At 37.5% G+C, this 22,612-nt stretch overlaps 1 long non-coding RNA gene across 1 annotated transcript in view; it reads right to left on the bottom strand.

Moving 5' to 3' along the window:
• The window catches only part of LOC138923946 (uncharacterized), a 30,432-nt gene extending 8,312 nt beyond the window's left edge, over nt 1-22,120 (bottom strand). Inside the window, exon 1 of the long non-coding RNA XR_011438325.1 lies at nt 21,979-22,120. This is a non-coding gene — a long non-coding RNA (uncharacterized lncRNA). The remainder of the gene's footprint in view (nt 1-21,978) is intronic.
• Between the last annotated feature and the right edge of the window lie 492 nt (nt 22,121-22,612).

Genomic DNA, 22,612 nt, shown 5'->3' with positions numbered 1-22,612 from the left:
GGGCCAGCCTCATGGCCTAGTGGTTAAGTTCAGCACACTCCACTCTGGCTGCCCAGGTTTGATTCCCAGGTGTGGACCTACACTGCTCTTTAGCAGCCATGCTCTGGTGGTGACCCACAAACAAAATAGAGGAAGACTGGCAACAAATGCTGGTTAAAAAAAAAAAATTACCATGGTTGATTCTGATGTGCAACCACCAGCTAGATCATGAAGTTGAAATAACTTTGCATGACATTCTGTGCTTTGACAGTGGCTTCTGACCTTCCTTGTCACTGACTCTCACAGTCCCTAGCTCAGACGTGGGGCACATGCACTTGTACCTCTGTGAGGTGCACACACCTCCCCTCCACCTCCAAGTCTAGTTGGAGATACATTCCTCAATGAGGAAACCCAGAATCCTTTAAAGAACCATGCCGGATATTGTCTCCTCTACACAACCTTATTTTGATTGCCCTGAGAAGGTGGTGACTACTTGCTCTGTGCTCTCATTCAATAAGCAAAAACTATTTTTTGAATGCTTCTTATTGTATCTGACACTGTTCTAGTATTGTAAACAACACAAAAGTCCAGTCAACAAAGAACATACTGTCTGATGGAGATGAACACAGGTAATCTGATGATTTAGATATGAAGTGATTAAGTGGCTCAAGAAGATAAGGTCAGAAGACCATGGGAGCCACAGATGGGTCTTGCCACAGGTCCAGAGGGTCAAGGAGGGCTGATGAGAATATTCCAGCTCCTACTATAATGCAGTCCCATTATTTGTCATTGTGGCTTTCTCTCCGTCTCCACTGGGGAGTCCTTCAATGGTATGGCTTTTATTTTCTTCATCCTGCTATCGCTAATGCTTAGAATATTTCCTGGACCATGGTAGGATTCCTGGAGGACTCAAGTGTGTTTGTGGAAGTGATGTGGAATTGTTGTTAAGTGGCCATTTCAAATTGAAGACCTGAAGGTTGGAAGGCAGTATTTTGTGCCATTGCCACGGGGTGTTGTGGGAAATCCCCATGTCTGGTTCTCAGCTCTTTGCCTGAACCCCAGCACCTACAAGCTCACCACCTCCAGTGCTGCTATCTCTATGTGTGGGGAACTTTATACTCATACTGTCTTCGTATAAAATCCTATAAAACCTTCCAGTAGGTTTTGGGTTTCCTCTCTGGGGCTACACACCCCCAACTTTGCTGTATTTGATATAATAGCCCTTAAACTATTTTAAGAAAACTTCTTAGAGTTTCCTCCTGTTCAGGCTGTATTCCTAATCATTGTTTGTGGGGACAAAAATAAAAATAAATAAATAATTCAGGTCTTTAGTTTTTGACATATGTCCAAATACAAAATGCATTGGAACTCTGCTCGCTGCTATGGGTCCATTTCCAGAGAGTTACTGCTATGTTGCTGGAATGTCACCCTACGGTGCCTTTTCTGGACATTAAGTAATTAAATCTTCTTGCACAGAGCCAAAACAATTTTACATTATTCTGCTTTCTACTTGTGTGACCTTGAGTTCCCAGAGCCGAACTAGAGTAGCATTCCTTATTCTGGTTCTGGTTATTTTGGAAAAAAAGCTTCAGAGACAACAGGGCCCCATTCTCTCTTTTCATAAATGAGGAATATAAATTCCAGGAAGGTTAAGAGTCTTGAGGTAACTACACGAAGGCTCTGTTAATAATTTAGAGTGCTGAATGTGTCTCCATGGAAAGAAGCTTATCCTCTATTTCATAGAAATATCTGAAGACAACTAAATACCTCTGTACACTTATATGACACCAGCAATGGTAATCAAAATGCTATTTTCTCAATGATCTTTGACATATCGAGTTAGGAAGTTTATAGGCTTATGCTACAATATCTTAAGAAGAAAAAAAGCAATGTTGAAAGCTATATAAATTATCTGATTTTGGAGACTTGCAAAGGCTGTTGAGCTGCATTACTATTTGTACTACTGCCTCTTAATTTTGAAATACTATGGTTTTCAATCAAGCCACACTGAGATTTCCTGTGTCTTTTCATACTGAAGTGAAACACATTGGGGCCGTGACTGTTACTGCCTTTTTTGTTTGTTTTGTTTTATTTTTAGTTTCTTTCTTTTTGTAAGAATTAGATAGTCTGTACCTAGCTTTAAAACTCAAACGAGGCTTGCATTTTCGTGATAAAACTTGTATCTAATTGAAATATATTGAAACAAATTCATACTGACATACAAAGCAAAACAATTGAAGCTGTTGTGTTAACATGCAAACGCATAGAAAAGTGAATCTTTCCCAAATCTCCAGTCTGTTGGGCTCCCCTTTTCTCCAGGGGCCAGATGAAATCACTTGAGTCCGACACCACTTATCTGTGGGATGTCCTGAGCACATCTGAATATTTCCCGGGGTCCCAACCAGGGCAGACATTTACATTCTCCTGGAGGTCCCCATGAATCCTCTCCCCTTGGCGCCCAGGACTGAGGTGGTGTTTCATGGCTGCTAATTCCCACCGGCCCTCCAGCACTCTCTCATTGCCTTCAAGAGAGAATGTGATCATAGCTTAGTCTCATTCCACAAGCTGTCACCAATTCAAAGTTGTTCAGTATTAAATATGTGCGAATAGCATGGACGTTACTTAAAAACTTAAATTAAATTAACTGTTATAACTTTGAGGTCAGACATCACAATGGCTATATTTCTCAGCCATTCTCATTATAAACTCATTTCTCACATTTGTCTTCTATCCATTCTTATATCCATTGTTCTCATCTGTAGTGGAACCATTTCAACAGCGTCTGTCTGTATCCCTGGTCTGTTCAGGCTCTCTCTCTACAATGGAGAGAACTCTCTCTACCTCTCCTCTTGGCTCATTTTTAAATATTCTTAAATCGCTGCTTTCTGGAATCTAGGCAGAGGGAATTCCCACATCAATTCGTGTGATCTCTCTCAGTCTCTGTACCCAAAATGGTCACCCTGTTGCTTCAATATACAGAGTATCTTAGCTTCCTTTTAGATCAGCCTAGAGCTTCCCCTCTTCTACTAACTAACTTTTTTTCCTAAGTAAAGAGCAATTTCCTCCCTTAGGTTAATTTTATCATTCCCCAAGGGTGTAAAAGCAGCTGATATATATATTTATTAGCACTGTTTTCTTCTTGCTAACTTAGAGGCTGCAACTACCTGGCACTGCAGCTCACATGCTCCCAACTCCACACTTGGAGCCACTTCTAATCCTTTAGGGCATCCTTTCCCACTGAGTCTGAATATGGCCTCAGACCTCCCCACAAGAAAACTATCCAAGCTGTCGTGTTCAGATAACCAAGAAGAGAAAACCTTTTCACCAGCCAACCTCAATCTTTTCCTTGATTTTCTTTGTTTAATGTGATGCTAACAGATAGCAAGTCTCAGCCGAATATCAGTTGTGTGAATTGTGTTTTGATATTCCACTCCTTTCCCTCTGCTGGCTGCATTTCTTCCAATGTCTTTTTGAGTGTTAGTATTTCCCAAAGGCTCATGCTATCCAATCTTTCAGAGAACTTTTATTCATCAGCTTTCTCTCTGACTACTGTCAAATTTATTTTCACACTCCTGTTCACCCCAAGGATCTACATCTGTGTTGTTCAATATGGCAGAAAAGCCACAGCCAATACACTCTAAGTTTGTTATTACAAAATGTGTCGTAACTTGATATTTACTGTAATGTGACTGGTTATGGTTTACTGCGTGTGGTCATCCCATTCTCAGGCCAAGTTTTCAGATGAGGCAATGGGCAGGCAACTCATCTCAAGGTCTCAGGCAGGAGGAGGGCAGGGCCAATCTCACAGATGGAGTAGATGAAGGAAGTGCTACCAATTAGGAGGTCCCTGGAATTGTTGTTCACTCCTAGATTGTAGAATTATTTCTATCATTAATTAAGTCATGGCAGAAATACAACTCCAGTCGATTTGGATTTGGATTTGTATCATGTAGTTGGATCCCTGAAACTCCCATTTAGCTAAGTGCATAGTCTTGACTCCTTTTTTTGATCTTTTTCCTTTTTTCTTTTCTTTTCTTTCTTTTTTTTTTTTTTTTTTGCTGAGGAAGATTCACCCTGAGTTAACATCTATGCAAATCTTCCTCTATTTTACATGTAGGTCACTGCCACAGCATGACCACTGACAAGTGGTGTAGGAATCAAACCTGGGTTTCCTAAGAGAAGTGCGCCAAACTTAGCCACTAGGCCATGGGGCCAGCCCGACCTTGACTCCATTTTTTATTTAACATTATAATAAGGAAATCTTGCATTCTGTGAGGCTGCAATGTTTGCAGTGCATTACTGCACAATGGCGGGGTTTGACGGTATGTCATTATCCCAGCTTCTTCTTCTCTGCTCTGGTGATTAATGCCGTAACCATGTATCCAATCCCTTAACATAGAAATGCTCTAAAGTTCCTTGATCCAAATGATCTATTTTCTACCATTTAGTTTTTCAAATTTCAAATTTCTGATATTAGTCTCAGTCTTAAAATCAATATTTATATTTAATATGGCAATGTTTTTTAGTTCGTGAAAAGCTTTTATAAATCACCTAGCTTTTTGATGTTGATGAAATTTCAGAAATAAAATAATTCCTGATGATTCTAATTATAAACTCATTTCTCACAATTGTCTTCTATCCATTCTTACATCCATTGTTCTCATGCAGACTTTCTTCTCTCAACTAGAACAATGCAAATAATACCCTTCTAGTTATGAGTCTCCCAGGCTCACTGCCTCTTTTTCCTCCACTTCCAAATGCTTCATTAAGCTTCTCTTTCTCACTTGAGTTCATCTGGGAAAATTGGACTAAAGCATGAATTACCCAAGGGGGCTATATTACCCCCAATAGGGAAAAATTGTTTCTTAGATGCTAAAAAATTTTACGTTTTTATATATAAATCATATATATACATGCAGTATGAGAAAAGGTATTTAGTCTATCTGTGGTATTAAAATTTTGGGTGGAGGTATTAGGAAAACATATCTACAAGGATTCCTTACAGGTGAATGATAATGATAACAATAACAATATCACAGAAATGTTACATTAGAAAATGTCACTTGCTGTACAAGGAATTACTTGAAATTCAGGGGCTTACTTGAAATACTGATAAATCATGACAAAATGATAGCTAATTGATTTGCTACATTGCACTTCTGGACTTCAGTTTTCTATCTCAGGTTCATAGCACCTCTTCTTTGCAGTGGGTACCACCTTGTTATCTTGTTCCCCTCAGTATTTTCTTTACTGAGCGTGCGTCCAGTGATGTTACAGAAGGAAAGAGGCTGACAAAAGCTTGTTGTCCAATTGATTCTTTCTCCAATATATACTTCTCCATTCTCCTATTTTTTAACTACCAATTTATTTTCATACTTTTTAATTTTTTTTCTTTTGCTTTAAAGTTAGGGCTGCTAAACATATCTATAGACTGCTTACCCTAAAACAGCACAACACACATTCTTCTCAAGTGCACATGGAGCATTCTCCAGCATTGACATGATACTAGGCCCTATAACAGACTCCAATAAATTTAAAAGAATTGAAATCATACAAATATATTTTCTAATCAGAATGGAATGAAAGAAATAAACAATATAAAGAAGTTTGGGGGGGATTCACAATAGGTAGAAATTAAGCAATGTACTCCTAAATAACCAACTTGTTAAAGAAGAAATCACAATGGAAATTAGAAAATACTTTGAGATGAATGAAAATGAGGACACAGCATGCCAAAACTTGTGAGGTGCAGTTAAAGCAGTGCCTGGAGAGAAATTTGCAACTATAAATACCCATATTTAAAAAGAAGAAAGGTCAGGAATTCAAAAACAAACTTCCTTCCATGGAACACTGGGAAAAGTGGAGCAAACTAAAACTAAAGCAAGCAGGAAGAAGTATATTCTTGGAGATATAATGAAAGAGAAGACAGAAAACAAGTAGAAAAATCAACAAAATCAAAAAGTGGTTCTTTGAAACGATCAGCAAAATTGGTAAGCCCACAGCTCTACTGACAGAGAGAGAGGGAGAGCAGGAGGGAGAGAACTCAAATTACTGAAAATAAGAAGGAACGAAAGAGCACTACTACCGACCTTACAGGTATTAAAAGTATTATAAGGGAATTGTATGAACAACTTTACGCCAACAAGTTAGATAACAGACAAAATTTAAAAAATCCTTAGAAAGATAAAAACCACTGAAACTGACTCAAGAAGAAATAGAAAATCTAAATATAAAAAAGAGGTTAAATTAGTAATAAAAAACTTACCCACATACAAAAACATTCATCCAGATGAATGGTGAATTCTACCAAACCTTTAAAGAAGAATTAATATCTATTCTTCACAATTTCTTTCAAAAATAGATGAGGAGAAACGTTTTCCAATTCATTCTATAAGCCCAATATTACCTTGATACCAAACCAGACAAAGACAGCAGAAAAAACGAGAACTTCAGGGCAGTAATGTGAACATAGACACAAAAATCCTTACGAAAATACTAGCAAACTGAGTCCAGGAATAAAGAAAAGGATCATGCAGCATGACGAAGTAGGATTTATCCTAGGAACACAAAGCTGGTTTAATATCTGAAAATTAATTAGTGTAAAACATTATGTCAATGGACTAAAAGTCAAGACCACATGATTATCTCAGTAGATTTTTTAAAAATCACAAAAAGCATTTGCTCAAATTCAACATCCTTTTTTGATAAAAATACACAACAAATTACAAATAGAAAGGAATCTCCTCAATCTGAAAAACTCAGAGCCTAAGTCCTACCAACAGAGGCAGAACTGTCTAAACAGCAGAGAGGAGCCTCTGGGGTGGGTGGAATATGTCCTGAACCAGGACTGAGGTGCAAGTTTCCAGCTTTGGTTCTTACACTGATGGTGTGACCCTGAACAAGGGTGAACAGCTTATGAGGTCTCTGATCATTCCACCCCATTGCACAGGCCATTAATACTTCTGTGGCCATTTGACATGGCATCAATATTTTGCCATTAACATTCTGGTATTCATTTTACCAAAATGTAGTGTGGTTATAAAGCTAAATATTGCCATGTGAATGGCATGCTTACTCCTTCATTTAATTTCACTCTGTAAAAAAAAAAAAATGCTGGCTTCCTGTCCCTCTTCCTCCTCCTCCCTAACCCAAATTCCTTCCATGAAAGATAGTGGTGAAAAGAGCTTCTAACCGTCTCGAGATGTGGCCTGCTGAGAGGCAAACAATTCGGTGAAAGATAAACAGCATTTAATTCACCCGCATCATGTTTGTGAGTGATCTGTCCACTGCAAGTTCTTTCAGAAGGGATGTCTCCCTCCTATTGGTGAGCCCATGAGTTTAGCTCACAGAGGAAAACAGAGGAAATACTGACAGATGTTCTGTAGTCTGAAATGTATAGGGGTGACATTTCGCTTGGCTCAAGGCTTATCTGAAAAATCTCTGAAAAACATCCTCCCTGGACAGCTCAACAAACACCACCTACATGACAACACTTTCACGTGCATTGGGTCGAATCCTAAAACCCTCTTGTTCTGGTTTTATAAATGATGATGTAAGCAAGACTCAGAGAAGTAGAAGAGAACTGTAAGCCTGGGTTTAAGACCCCAAAACAACCATCCTATGTAGAAGTGAGTTAATCACAGAAGGCAGTTTTCGCAAATACATAAATGAACAACTATGCATTTTGCAAATAGTAATTTAGAATAAATGAACAGCATTTCTGTCCTTGAATTGCTTAATATTATTAATACACATATCAGCAACAGATTATTTTTATACTGCTTTTCTTTGAAAGCTGCAGCCATAGGCTCCTGAGCTTTGGAAGTTCAATTTGAATTATATCTATTACGTATATAAATAATTACAAACCCTTCTTTCTCTTTTGAAAGGAGAAACTAAACTTGTCTCTCCTGTATTTCCGATCATTAAACCAGGAAGAAAGCAAAATATTCTTGCTTAAAAATAGTATCCAACTTTTCATCTGACATTAATTGCTTCATTTCTTCAAGGTGAGAGTGGCATACCAAGATTTCTATCACTCTCCTTGAAGATCACTCCTGGTGAAGTTACGAGGCAATTAGTGTCTTCACTTCACTTAATTCCTCTTGTGCTCAATTCAAGTCTGTCTCAGGCATGAGCCCTGGCCTTTCCCAAGGGCCCTCATCCCCTCTAACCTTTGCTCTCATTTTGCAATTGTTTTTAGTTGTTTGTTGTCTTACGTTTCATGAGTAAAATGCTGAATTTTGCTTTGTGATCCTATCGTGTCATAGGCAAGCATAGCCCACGTACGTTTAGTGCCTTTATTGATATGACGGAGAGGCTGGTTCTTCCTAGTCAAAGCACGTTTTCCCTCCTCCTCGAACATCCTTTACCATATGGATGCTTTATCCTTACTGTCATTATTGATGCTTTAATTTTGCATGCTATAATGATAACGTGGAAGGCCTGCATTCTTTTCTAGTTGGTCATTTCTGATACACTTATTTATCTAGTTCCTCATATAATATCTACTGGCTCGCTAGTGTTAGCAATGACAGTATAAGGATATTTCCTCCACATTCCCTCATTCTCTCCCTTCTGTCACCCAAATTAATTTTAACTTGATACCTTGAAGTCTATGCATGCCACTGGGACTTGATTTATTAGTTTCAAGTGACAAATCTAGACTCCCTATAATAAACAAAGAAAGCATTTTACTACTTTTTTCATTTAGGCTTCCAGATTTTAATTAAGCATAATATTTCTACATGTTCAAGTCTTAGGACACTTCTTTTCCATTCAATCAGAATTCTCCCATTTGCTTTAGGTCCACAGCTACAGTTAACTGAACTCAGTGCTCTCTTCCAGAACTTTTGTTGTGCTTTCTGCCTTCATTATTTGGGGGCTGACATTTGTCCTCTTGCATTTTTTCAAGAGGGTCTCAGGAGTTCTGCATTCCTTGAATTCTCTTACCTTCAAAAGGAGTCAAAACACTGAGCTCTATCTCTAGAGTACTTTCTAAGTCATGTTCCCTGTCTAGGGAATGTATCTAGGGAAATCTGTGGCCAATGTTACTTTCCCCTTAGAGATGACATTATCTTTCAGGATGGTCAAAGTAGTTCACATTTGAGCAAAGATTCTAGGATGTATTTCGATGTTGATTAATATGAGAGATGAGGTCTGAGAACTAGCAGGAGGTCAGATCATGTTAGTTATTATACACTGTTCTAGAATAATGGTTTTTCCTAAGAAAATCATGGGAAGCCCCTGGGGGGGTTGGAGCTAAGATATGACATCATCCAGCTTTGTAATTAGACTTAAGTTCAGTGGCCAAGGGCACATTTATTTAGATCTTGATTCACATTAAACTCAGACCCAAGGGTCTATTTTGCAATGCACAGCGCTACAGCAGGAGCTCTTCATTATTGTCTTAAATCTTGGGTCATGCTCAAAGAGCTCATCAATGGTGATCTGTACACACTTGCTTACTTTTAACTTTCTATTTTGAAACAATTATAATTTTACAAGAAATTGTTGAAAATTCTACAAGGAGGTCCTGTGTGCCCTTCACCCAATTTCTAACAGTGGTAACATCTTGCATAACCAGAGCTGAATATCAAAATACAGAACTCCCTCGACTTCCATCCAGGTTGCTCTCTGCGGCCCACTTAGCGACAAGTCCTAGTCCATGAATGTACGACCACAGAGTCTTTAACCATTCCTGTTGAAAGACCATGGATTGTTTCCAGCTTAGGCTATGGTCAATAAAGCTGCTGTGCACACTTGTGTACAGGTTTTGTGGGAACATGAGTTCATGTTTCTTTGGGATAAACGCCCAAGATTACAATTGTTGGGTTTTACAGTAGTTGCATGTCTAGTTTTATAAGAAACTGCCAAACTGTTTTTTCCAGACGTTTGGTTGTTTGTAATTTCCAAGAAATGGTCCATTTCTTTTCAATTTGTAGAGTTAACAGCTGCTTGCCATTTTTCCTTTAATTGCTCCAGGATCTACTGTGATATCTCCTGCTCCATTCCTGCTATTGGTGATTCGTGCCTTTTCCCTTTTTATTATTTTCAGTCTTGTTAGAGGTATGTAAATTTTATTCATTTTTCTTGAAAAATCAGCTGCTTCTTTCATTGATCTTCTCTATTGTTTTGCATTTTTCAATTTTGTTGAGTTCTGCTCTATATCATTTCTGTCCTTCTACTCACTTGATTTGCTCTTCTCTTTCTAGTTTCTTCTGATAAAAACTTAGGTTATTGACTTAGTTCCTGTTTTCATTTCTAACATAAGCATTAACAAAATCGATTTTATTTTCAGTACTGCTTTAGCCGTGAGTCACAAATGCTTTCTCTATCATGTGTTCATTTTTATTCAGTTCTATGTATTTTTAAAATTTCCCTTGACATTTCCTCTTTGATCCATAGGTTATTTAAAAGTGTGTTGATTAGTTTACAGGTTTTTGGAGATTTCCCTTTCATCTTTCCATTATTGATTTCTAGTTTGAATCCATTGTGGTCAGAAGATGCATCTGTATTATTTCAATCCTTTTAAATTTGTTGAGGGTTGTTATATGACCCAGGATGTGGTCTATCTTAGTGAATTTTCCATGGGCACTTTGGAAAAAAAAAAAGAAGGCATATTCTGCTATTGTTGGGTGGAGCACTCTATATATGTCAATTAGGTCCTGTTGGTGGATTGTGTTGTCCAGATCTTCTACATTCTTGCTGATTTTCTGTCTAGTAGTTCTGTCAATTGCAGAAAGGAGGTGCTGAAGTCTACACCTGTAATTGTGGATATGTCTATTTCTTCTTTAAGGATAGTTTTGCCAGATATCAAATATGCAGTTGACAGCTTTTGCTTTCAGCACTTGAAAAATATTTTGCCACTTCTTTCCGCCTTCATGGTTTCAGATAAGATACCTACTGTCATTCAAATTGGGTCCCCCTATGAGTATTTGCTGTTTTTCTCTGGTTGCTTTTAAGATTTTTTTCTTTGCTTTTGTTTTCAGAATTTTAATTATGTTGTGCCTTGGCATGCTTTTCTCTTGATTTATCTTTTTTTAGAGAATGTTCACCTTCTTGGATCTGTAGGCTTATATCTTCTGCCAGTTTGGCAAGTTGACAGCCATTATTTCTTCAAATACTCTTTTGGCCCCTCTCACTTTCTTCTTTCTTTGTGGGACTCTAAAGGTACCAATGGTAGGTCTTGTATTACTGTCCCATACATCCCTGAGCTTCTGATCATTTATTTTTCAGTCTCTTTTCTCTCCATGTTCAGACTGGGTCAATTCTATTGATCGATTTTGAAGTTTGCCAGTTCTCTTCTCTCTCATCTCCACACTACTACTGAGCCTATCTATCAAATTTCTTATTTTTTATTGTTATTGTATTTTTCAATTCTACAATTTCACTTGGTTATTTTCTATGAATCAAAAAATAAGCTCTTGTGTCATTTTTGTCTGCTGCACATATCTAGTGACCCTGGGGCTCCTCACATCCCTGTCTGTATTGCCAAGAGAAGCAGAAGAGGTTTCCCTAGGCTGAATTCCAGGTGTCTTTCAGTGGGGGAGAGCTGCAGAGGTGCCTTTGGGTAGGATCAGAGAGTCTAGAGTCCTGGGAAGAAGGCTTCTCAGGCTGGCTACCTTATTGTGGCTGTGGCCCTTTTTCTGACTACTCCTGCCTGACTGGGTGTTCTGGTCAGGGAGAGGAGTCTCAGGTCTGAGGAAACAAAACGGCTTCCTGGACTGGGTGCTCGCTGTAGGTGGGTCTCACCTTCCAACTATACTATAGACTCCCAGAGGGGAGCCTCAGGCCCAGTGGGGAAGGAGCACCTCCCCTGGCTACTTATTTCTGGTGGGAACCCCAATCAGTTCCCTAACCGGTGGCATAAATCTGGCCTGATGTTGTATAATGGACACAAATTCCTTCCATGAGCAACAAGTCTTCCTAGGCTGCCTTTCGTTTCTATGTTGGGGATCAGAAAATGCTGAGTGGGGGTGGTCTTCCTCTTTTGGGTGAAGGGACACAGACACACTGCCATTGTCATCTTCTTCCTGTCCTAAGGTCCAAAAACCAGCTTGCCTCCTTACCACCTTCCAGAGTTCTACTTTGGCTGCTGTGCCATTTCTAGGATTTCTAGTAGTGCATAGCAGGAATACAGGGGAAACAGGTCTACTCTCTCTTCTCTGGTCTGTAATTCCCTCATCCCACAAGTTTTGATATGTTTTGCATTTGTTTATACTCAGTTCTATGTTTTTTTTTTTTCTTTCCTTTGAGACTTCTTCTTTGACCCATGGTTAGTTAGAAGTGTGTCACTAAATTTACAGGTGTTTGGATATTTTACTGTTGCCTCTCTGTTGTTGATTTCTAAGAATCTGATTCTATTACAGTCAGAGAACACACCCTGTATAGTTTCAATTCTTTTAAAATTGTGTTGTTGTTATTGTTGTTTCTAATGACCAGAATATGGTCTAGATTGATGAGATTTGTCATGGGGGCTTGAAAAGAATGTGTATTCTGCTGTTTCTGAGTGGAGTATTCTATACACGTCCCTTCAATCCCATTGATTGGTGGTGGCATGCAGTTCTATATTCTCGCTAATTTTCTGTCCATCAGTTCTACCAATAGCTGAGAGTGAAGTGTTTAAATCACCAAATATAATTTTGGTTTTCTTTCTTTTTATTTTTAGCTCTATCAGTTTTTATTCATGCGTTTTGAAGCTTTAAACAGAACTCTTTCACTAAAGGATGGGGAAAGAGTACCAGTCACAGTAACTCAAGTGCAATAAAAAGTCCTTCCATAATTTTTTCAGCTGTAAGAGACAGAGATTGTGAAATTTCAAAGCAAGGTCCTATAAATTTATTGCTTCACTCTTGTCCATGGACATAAAAGTGCATTTGCTGAGAATCATTACCAGAATCAAAACCACATATTAGTTAATTAAGTCTAACTCTACAGACATGTAAAATTGACTGAAGAATAAATGGGAAGACATGAGTAGACATATTTGAAAATTTAAAAAATTACATTTGATTGTTAAAATGTATAATATGGATTCATCAGAAGCTGATGAACCAAATTAATTTTAATTTTTCTTTCCCAAAAAGTAAGTCTGGAAGTAAGCAGTCTATGGCTTGAATGAAGGTACTCTTTCCATTAGTAGTCCAGACTCCTTTTGTCCTGTGATGGGTCTTTTATTACAGGTCTTCCCAACCTATCTGATGACGCAACACAGATACTCAAAACTCAAGCCGACTTTGCAGGCTAGAAGAAGGAGGAAAGGTGGCAAAGGAGAAATAAGTGTTCTAAGCTTGTTGTCCACATGAAACAAAATAGAAATGAATTCCTATGGAAAAAATAATAATATTCAAATCCAATTGGACTAATAATTTAAATGTGAAAGAAAAACTTTGAAACGTTTAGAAGGAAATGTGGGAATATATCATTATGCACCACAAATCAGCAAAGAATTTCTAAAACAATACGCAAAAGTTTCTAAGAACAAAATAAAGAATTGGTTGATTCAATCACATTAAAATTATGGTTTGTTCATCAAAAAACAGTGTAAAGCAAGTTAAAATAGGATAAAGGTAAAAACAGGATTTCTAGGAAGATGTCAGCATAGGCAGACTCTGAATTCACCTCCTCCCATGGACATAACAAATTTACAACTACCCTTGGAACAACTGTCCCTGAAAGAGAACCAGAAACTGGATAAAAAGAATCCCCAAACAAGGGACAGTGCTAAGGTGGAAGAGGCAGAAATACCTTTCTGGAGAGGAAAAAGCCACACTCTAGCCATGGCACTTCACAGCTGGGAGCAATGTTAAGGCACACAGGGGATCTCCCTCACCACCCAATGTGTGAAACAATTGTGTGCTGCCACGCCTGTGGCTGGTCCACCCAGCAGCACTACTGTGAGAGTTGACAACAGCCTTGCAAGTTGGAGGCCTACAGCAATTGTGAGCCCCTGAGACTAGCAGCTAGCCGTGCTGGGAGCCTACTCACTTAACAGAAAAATTGCAGCTGAAGTGTGTTATTAGACTTTTCAGCCAACTGTGCTGCCCCCCCCCCCCCCCCCCCCCCCGCGCCCCCGCCCAATAAAGTGATTGAAGGAAAATTATCAGCTGCACACAGTTGAGCCTTACAACCAGCTAGCCTAGCCTTACATGCTTAGACTCCCCATGCATCTGCAGTAAGAGCAACTCCACTACAACAGAAGGACATATGTAGCCCACACAGGGAATACGCCTGGAACGTTTGGAACTTGTTATGAGAGGGAAGCACATTGCTGGGCCTCATAAGGCCTCTCTTACATAAGACCACTTCTCCAAGATTGGAAGATGTATCAGACCTACCTAATATGTAGATATAAGCACAGAGAAAGAGGCAAAATGAGGAGACAAAGGAATATGTTACAAATAAGGGAACAGGGCAAATCCTCAGAAAAACAACTAAATGAAACAGAGATAAACGATCTACCTGATAAAGACTACAACTAGTAGTCTTAAGGATGCCCACTGATCTTAGGAGAAGAATGGATGAACATAGTGAGAACTTCAACAAAGAATTGGAAAACATAAAAAAGAACTAATCAGGGGCTGGCTCAGTAGGATAATGGTTAAGTTCAGTGTGCTCCACTTTGGTGACCCAGGTTCACAGGTTCATATCCTGGGCATGAACCTACAACACTTGGCAGGCATGCTGTGGTGGCAACCCACATATAAAGTGGAGGAATATTGGCACAGATGTCAGCTCAGGACTAATCTTCCTCAAGCAAAAAAAAAAAAAGTACCAATCAAAACAGAAGAATACAATAATGGAAATGAAAAATTCACTAGAGGGAATAAATCTCAGAGTAGGTGATACAGAAGAACAGATCAGTGAGCTGGATGAAAGACTAGAGGAAATCACCGAAGGTGAACAGAAAAAAAAAAAAGAGAATTAAAAAGAAAGAGGACAATCTAAAGGACCTCTGGGACATCAAATGCATTAACATCTGTATTATAGGTGCCTCAAAAGGAGAAGAGAGGGAGAAAGAGGCAGAGAATATATTCAAAGAAATAATAGCTGAAAACTTTCCTAACCTGAGGAAAGAAACAGACATCCACATACAGGAAGCACAGAGAGCACCAAACAAGATGAACCCAAAGAGACCCACACCAAGACATGTTTAATTAAAAAGTCAAGAATTAAAGATAAAGAGAGAATCCTAAAAGCTGCAAGAGAAAGGCAACAAGTCACATACAAAGGAAACCCTATAAGGCTATCAGCTGACTTCTCAGCAGAAACCTTACAGGCTAGAAGAGAGTGGCATGATATATTTAAAATGCTGAAGGAAAAAACCTACAGCTAAGAATACCCTCCCTGGCAAGGTTGTCATTCAGAATGGAAGGAGAGCTAAAGAGTTTTCCAGACAAGCAAAAACTAAAGGAGTTTATCAACAAAAAAGCAATATTACAAGAAATATTAAAGGGACTGATTTAACTGAAAAAGAAAAGACCACAAATAGGAATAAGAAAATCATCAAAAAAAGTAAAATCACCAGTAAGGGCAAATATACAGTAAAGGTAGGAGACCAACGACCTATGACGATAATATGAAGGTCAAAGAAAAAAGTACTAATGTACAATATGTGCCACAAAACAAGTCTCAATAAATTTAAGAAGATTGAAATAATACCAAGTATCTTTTCTGACCACACCAGTATGAAACTAGAAATCAGGCATAGGAAGAAAACTGGAAAAACCACAAATATGTGGAGATTTAAAAAAATGCTACTGAACAACTATGGGGTCAACAAAGAAATCAAAGAAGAAATAAAAACATACCTGGAGACAAATGAAAATGAAAATATGACATGCCAAAATCTATGGGATACAGCAAAAGCAGTTCTAAGAGGTAAGTTTATGGCAATACAGGTCTACCTCAACAAACAAGAAAAATCTCAAATAAACAACCTAACAGGGCACCTAAAGGAACTAGAAAAAGAAGAACAAGCAAAGCCCAACATTGGTAGAAGGAAGGAGATAATAAAAATTAGAGCAGAAATAAATGAAATAGAGACTAAAGAAAAATAGAAAAAAATCAATGAGACTAAGAGCTGATTCTTTGAAGAGAAACAAAACTGACAAACCTTTGTCTAGAGTCACCAAAAACAAAGAGAGAAGACTCAAATAACTAAAATCAGAAACAAAAAGGAGAAATTACAAAACAGCTCAGAAATACAGAAGATTATAAGAGAATACTATGAAAAACTATATGCCAACAAATTGGATAATCTAGAAGAAATGGATAAATTCTTATAATTATACAACCTTCCAAAAGTAAATCAAGAAGAAACAGAGAATTTGAATAGACTAATCACCAGAAAGGAGATCAAAACAGTAATCAACAACCTCTCCCAAATTAAAAGTCCAGGACCAGATTGCTTCTCTGTTGAATTCTACCAAATATTCAAAGAAGACTTAGTATCTACCCTTCTCAAACTCTTCCAAAAAATTGAAGAGATGGGGAAGCTTCCTAACTCATTCTGTGAGGCCAAGATTACCCTGCTATCAAAATCAGACAAAGTCAACACAAAAAAAGAAAATCACAGGCCAATATCACTGATGAACATTGATGCAAAAATTCTCAACAAAATGCTAGCAAATTGAATACAACAATATATTAAAAATATCACACACCGTTATCAAGAAGGATTTATTCCAGGGATGCAGGAATGGTTCAACATCCACAAATAAGTCAACAGGATACACCACATTAACAAAACGAAGAATAAAAATCACATGATCATCTCAATAGATGTAGAGAAAGCATTTGGCAAGATACAGCATTCATTTATGAAAAAAAATCTGAAGAAAATGGGTACAGAAAGAAAGTACCTCAACATAATAAATGCCATATATGACAAACCTACAGCTCATATCATACTCAACAGAGAAAAACTGAAAGCCATCCCTTTAAGACCAGGAATGAGACAAGGATGCCCACTTTTGCCACTCCTATTTAACATAGCATTGGAAAGCCTAGCCAGAGCAATCAGGCAAGTAAAAGAAGTAAGAGGGAACCAAATTGGAAGGGAAGAAGTGAAGCTGTCACTATTTGCAAGATGACATGATTTTATATATAAAAAACCCTAAAGAATCCACCAAAAAAACTATTACAAATAATAAATGAATACAGTAAAGTAGCAGGATACAAAATCAACATACAATATTCAGTTGCATTTCTATACAGTAACAACAAAGTGATAAAAAGAGAAATTAAGAATACAATCCCATTTATTATTGTAACGAAAAGAATAAAATACCTAGGAATAATTTAACCAAAGAGGTGAAATTCCTGTACACTGAAAATTATAAAACGTTGTTGAAAGAAATTGAAGAAGACACAAAGGGAAAGATATTTCATGTTTTTGCTTTGGAAGAATAAACATAGTTAAAATATCCATGCTTCCTAAAACAATCTGCAGATTCAATGCAAACCCTATCAAAGTTCCAATGACATTTTTCACAGAAATAGAACAAAGAATCCTAAAATTTATATGGAACAACAAACTACCCCAAATAGCCAAAGGAATCCTGAGAAAAAAGAACAAAGCTGGATGTATCACAATCTCTGATTTCAAAATATACTACAAAGCTATAATAATCAAAACAGCATGATACTGGCAGAAAAAAAGACACACAGATAAATAGAACAGAAGTGAGAGCTCAGAAATAAACAAAGTTATGGACAGCTAATTTTCGACAAGGGGGCCAAACACATACAATGAGGAAAGGAAAGTCTCTTCAATAAATGGTGTTTGGAAAACTAGACAGCCACATGCAAAAGAATGAAAGTAGATTATTACTTTACACCACACACAAAAATTAACTAAAAATGGATTAAAGACTTGAATGTAAGATCTGAAACCATAAAACTTCTAGAAGAAAACATAGGCAGTATGCTCTTCGACATCAGTCTTAGCAGTATCTTTTTGAATACCGTGTCTCACCCGTCAAGGGAAACAAAAGAAAAAATAAACAAATAGGACTACGTCAAACTGAAAAGCTTTTCTACAGCAAAGGAAACCATCAACTAAACAAAATACAACCTAACAATTGGGAGAAGAGATTTGCAAACCATATATCTGACAAGTGGTTAATATCCAAAATATATAAAGAACACATATAACTCAGCAACAAAGGTTAAGCAACCCAATTAAAAAATGGGCAAAGGATCTGAACAGACATTTTTCTAAAGAAGATACATAGATGGTCAACAGGCATGTGAAAAGAGGTTCAACATCACTAATTATTAAGGAAATGCATATGAAAACTACAATGAGCTATCACCTCACCCCTGTCAGAATGGCTATAATTAACATGACTGGAAACAATAAGTGTTGTAGAAGACGTGGAGAGAAGGGAACTCTCATACTGTGCCGATGGGAGTGTAAACTGGCACAGCCACTATGGAAAACAGTATGGAGTTTCCTCAGAAAATTAAGAATAGATCTACCATATGAGCCAGCTATTCCACTGCTGGGTATTTATCCAAAGAACATGAAAACACAAACACATAAAGATACATGCACCCCTATGTTCATTGCAGCACTATTCATAATAGCCAAGACTTGGAAGCAACCTAGGTGCCCATGAAGGAACGAATGGATAAAGAAGATGTGGTATGTATACACAATAGAATACTGCTCAGCTATAAAAAAAGATGAAATCTTGCCATTTGTGACATGGATGGACCTTGAGGGTATTAGACTAAGTGAAATAAATCAGATGGAGAAAGTCAAATACTGTATGATCTCACTCATAATTAGAAGATTTAAACAACAACAAACAAACGAATAGATACAGAAAGTAGATTGGTGGTTACCAGAGGGGAAAAGGGAAGGAAGGGGGGCAAAAGGGGTGACTGAGCACATGTGTATGGTGATGGATGGTAATTGGTCTTTTGATGGTGAACATGATGTAGTCTACACAGAAATTGAAATATAATGATGTACACCGGTAATTTATATAATGTTATTAACCAATGTCACCACATTAAAAAAGAAAGGAATTTCTCTGGGAGATGGATTAAGGAACAGGATGGCTTAATCAGAGGGTACACAAATAGTACATTTACTAGGTGATGCCAAACTGTCTTCTGAAGTGATTGTAAAAATTACATTTAGAGCCTCAATGGATGAGAATTTGCAGCACATCTCATTCTTGTCAGCACTTTATATTGACATCCTTCTTAATAATTGTCTGATGGTGTGAAATTGTGCCCATTGTGTTTTTAAATTGCAATACTTGATTACTAATAAAGTTAAGCATTTTCTAAAAAGAAAAAGCAAAACCATAAATTTAGCATCTAGCATATATTTTTTAAAAACCTCTTAACTGGCAAGAAAGAAAGCAAGAAAACAAGCGATCTTGTTTTAAAAATTTGTAAAATATATGAACACAAGGATTTTCCGTAAGAAATACAAATGGTGCAGAAACATATGGAAAAAAATTCAAATAAAAAAATAGGAAATTAGATAATACAAAGTGTCAGAGAGCATGTGTGTCTAAAGACCCTTATACACTACTGGAAAACCACTGGCACAACAGTGTATAGATTAACATTCACATGCTTTATGACTCAACAACTCTGTTCTCGAGTCTGTATGGTAGAGAAATATTGCTCATCTACCAGTATATTGTAAGGAATTTCATGGATTTTTTTTAATTTATTCTTTTCAGATTGTAAATTTTGGAGTTTTAAATAACCCACAGATACAAAGAATAGTATAACAATACCCAAATACTCTTTGGCCAGATTCAACTCTTCTCAACATTTGGCCACCTGTATATCATCTGACTCCCCTTTTCCTGCTTTTTTTCTTTTTACTTGTCTTTTTAGCATATCCTAGATATCGTGTGATTAAGAGTACCATTTTTTCATGACAAAACTAATGGGAATGACTCAAATATTCATGAATGGAAAACTGCAAAATTAAATTGTGGTGTAGTCACACAGCAAAATATATACGATGAAACTGAATAAACTACAGCTGTAATCAGCATTAATGAAGCTTCTAATAAAAACATTCAATTAAAAGTGAAAAATAAAGTCATTGTAGATAACATACAATATCATATTATTTTTAAAAAGCTATTAAAACTAAAAGAAGAGATGACTGTAAGACACATGAAATTCAAGACAGTCATTACTTCTGTGAGGAAAATCAGGGCTGATATGGAGATAATTTTAGTTCTTAAGGTGGCTGGTGTACTTACTGGTAGGCAGCATGTTGCTATAAAATTTAGATGAGAGATGCTAGTACGTGGGGGAGGATATGAGCTCAATTACAACATGGACAAAAATTGGAGCAATTAGGATACATGTGTAGGAAAATGACCAAAAAAGGGCCATGTGGGTAAATAATAATAAACCATGTATTTTTTCATTAGAAATATTTTAAGGCTCCTTAAATTATCCATATATACTAACAATGGAATTCCACTGGAACATGTTACTATATAAAGTGATTGTGAAATTCATCAGGGAGAAAAAAGTATAAAACTATCCCTGAAAATATTTTAAAAAGATCAGTGTGAGCTTAGCATTTCATATAATGAGAGGCATTGTAAAATTATAATAATTAAAAGGGAGGCAAATGAGTGAAAAAAGAAGTGATTTTCAGGAAATACACTAGTGCCTGTTTAAAAACGTTAATGTAAGATTAAGGCAGCATTACAAATACAGAAGGAAAAGATAGACTATCAGGAAACTGGACAACTAATGGTACTACCACTTGCTAAAATAAATTGGTTAATTTATAGTTAAAATTTGATTGGAATGCATTAGAAGATAAACATATTTTAAAGAAAATTGTCATTTTTTCCCCCTTAGGAAGACTGGCCTTGAGCTAACATCTGTTGCCAATATTCGTCTTTTGTTTTCTCCTCCCTAAAGCCCCAGACCACAGTTGTATATCCTAGTTGTATGTCATTCTAGTTCTGCTATGTGGGATGTCACCACAGCATGGCTTGATGAGCAATGTGTAGATCCGCACCCAGTACCTGAAATGGTGAACCCCAGGCTGGCAAAGCAGTGTGCATGAACTTAACCACTTGGCCAAGGGGCTGGCCCCAGAAAATAGTCATTTTTAAGGCAGAAAAAATCTGCTTGAGAAAGATGATAGACATTAGAATTAAGTAAATTAAAAAATGGTACACTCATTTTGACAAACAATTAAAATACAGATGGTCTAAAAGTATTAATATTCTTGAACAAACAACTCTTCCAAATTAGAAATTAAAATTGTTCTCAGGGGCTGGCCTGGTGGCATAGTGGTTAAGGTCCCATGCTCCGCTTCAGCTGCCTGGGGTTCACAGGTTCAGATCCCAGGTGCAGACCTACACACTGCTCATCAAGCCATGCTGTGGCAGCATCCTACATACAAAAAATAAAGAAGATTGGCACACATGTTAGCCCAGGGACTATGTTCCTCAAGCAAAAAGAGGAAGATTGGCAACAGATGTTAGTTCAGGGACAATCTTCCTCACCAAAAGAAAAAAAAAGTTCTCAGAAGTAACTGAACAGATTATGAAATGGCAAATCATTCAAGGAGAGAGAGAAAAAGTGAACAACAAGAACAAAAAAAGGAAAACAATGAACCCTCCTGTAATAAAAGAAATACACGTCTAGGCAAATTAAGAGAACATTTTTGATGTCCTACTTGGCAAATTGTGTGAGTCTATTCTAGTCGATCCCCACTGTTTTCATGGGAAGAAAGATGGACAATTTGCTGCACTGCTAGCAGGAATGAAAATTAATACAAATTTCCTGGAGAGCAACTCAGTCCCATTTTCAAAAACTTAGAAACATACATTTAATTTAGACAGAGCCACTCCATTTTTGCAATTAATAGTTATGTTAATACAGAAGGAAAAGAGAGTCTAACTAAGGATTTGCAGAGCATGGGGACTGGGAAAACTACTCTGAAGGAAGCACATGGATGTTCATTTCAGTTCTGCTACCTACCGTCTGTGAGAACTCCGTGTCTCAGTTTCCTCCACCTAATGTGGGGGTGTCAGTCATACGACCTTATTGGGCTGCATGGGGAGTGTGGACGCAGTGAGCCGGCAGCCTGGGGCAGAGTGAAGCGGACCCATGTGAGCTGTTCTTGCTTGTTATCGACTGGCTCTCTGTACACAGGTGAGTGATTGTAAACAACGTCAGTGGCCGACAGTGAGACTGGGAACCAGCAAACCGTGCATGGAATGCTGTGCAGCGAGTTTAAAATGTGATTCCAGAACTACGCTTAGTGACACAGAACTTGGTTTGTGCTATGGTTTTGAGTAAAAACACCATTTTAGTGAAGAAGAAAACTCAAGTCTGAGAGATGATATACCAAAATAGTAATGGTGGTGTCAAAAATCCAGAAGTAGCGAGATTAAAACCAGCAAGTCAGTAAATATTATTTAGTAAGAGTTCCTCGAGCCTATAAGAACAGCTCACAAACTGGGAGCTTTCAAGTTTAAAACCGATAGGAAGCTTAGGGTCATGACTTTACAGGATGGCTGATCAAGTGAAAACGAGGAATTTTAACCTTTACAATGACTGGTTCTTACAATGGGGGTTTCCAGACGACAGGGGGTTAGTTTAAAATGATTAT

The sequence above is a fragment of the Equus caballus genome, chromosome 4 (assembly GCF_041296265.1).
Source record: "Equus caballus isolate H_3958 breed thoroughbred chromosome 4, TB-T2T, whole genome shotgun sequence".
Lineage (NCBI taxonomy): Eukaryota > Metazoa > Chordata > Mammalia > Perissodactyla > Equidae > Equus > Equus caballus.
The sequence above is the reverse complement of the archived record's forward strand: the minus strand, read 5'-3'. Positions and strand labels throughout refer to the sequence as shown.